We start from the raw sequence: 1,023 nt of genomic DNA on the forward strand, positions 1-1,023 counted from the left end.
GGGGGGCGGGGGGGAAGGGGGATGGCAGAGTGAAATCCAAATCGATTGAGAAATGCGGCGGATGGAGCCATGCAAAGAAATTGATTTTAGTACAGAATTGCTAAGACCGCTCATGAATTAGATTGATTGACTGAATTTAATGCGTGTTCATCTTTTGATCTGACTTGCCAACCGATCATGGCCGATTTTAGAGCAGTGTCCTCACGTTAACTCTCATCCTGCAGTTACTTGGTGCAAAAGACATGTTGGCTGTCGATCACTTGTGTATAAATTTTCACCAACCGTTGTATGTGTAGGGACTTTACAAAGCTGACTTTGGAAACATGTGAGGCATCCAGGAATTACATGGCCAGGAAATTGTACGAAGCCTGTAGGACGTTATTGATCCATTGATATTCCTGTTGGCGGCTGTATCGGCCTATGGGAACCCCCATATTAGTCCTGGGAGTTCCCTTGCCCCTGGAGGCTCTGATGCAGTTCCTGAGAGCACAGAAGCTGATTCTAAGAGCGAAATAGTCCCAAGGAAACCCGACGTAACTTCCGAGGCCTTCTTTCCTCGTCGAACCAAAGCCGCGTTCCTGTTGATAGCTTCATTAACTCCTGGAAACTTAGGCGTAGTTCCTGGTAGTATGAATTGACCTTCTGGGAATGATCGAATGCCTCAGATTTGTGCGCAGCTCTGGTGAAGGTGTTTAGTAAGGATGTTTTTTGACCCTCGGAGGCATAGGATTGACTCTACAACCCAGAGGTACGGCCCCAGGAGTGCAAAAGCTCCTAGATCCAGCCGATATGTTCCCAAAGCCATTTCTTATTCATTCAGGAACTGGACTGCAGGTCCCAGGAATAATTTTTGGTTCCTCGAGAATATGAAGGGCCCGAAGAGCTAAGTTGGGGCTCCCAATGAATACACAGCTCCTAGGATTGCTGTTGGCGTTTCCAGGGCCAATGCATTAATTCCCAGAATCCAATCAAAACCGACCAGAGGATTTGTCAAAGATTATCCCGCCGACCCCAGAGTTGGGT

This window comes from Penicillium arizonense (assembly GCF_001773325.1).
Source record: "Penicillium arizonense strain CBS 141311 chromosome Unknown PENARI_contig284, whole genome shotgun sequence".
In the NCBI taxonomy this organism is placed as follows: Eukaryota; Fungi; Ascomycota; class Eurotiomycetes; order Eurotiales; family Aspergillaceae; genus Penicillium; species Penicillium arizonense.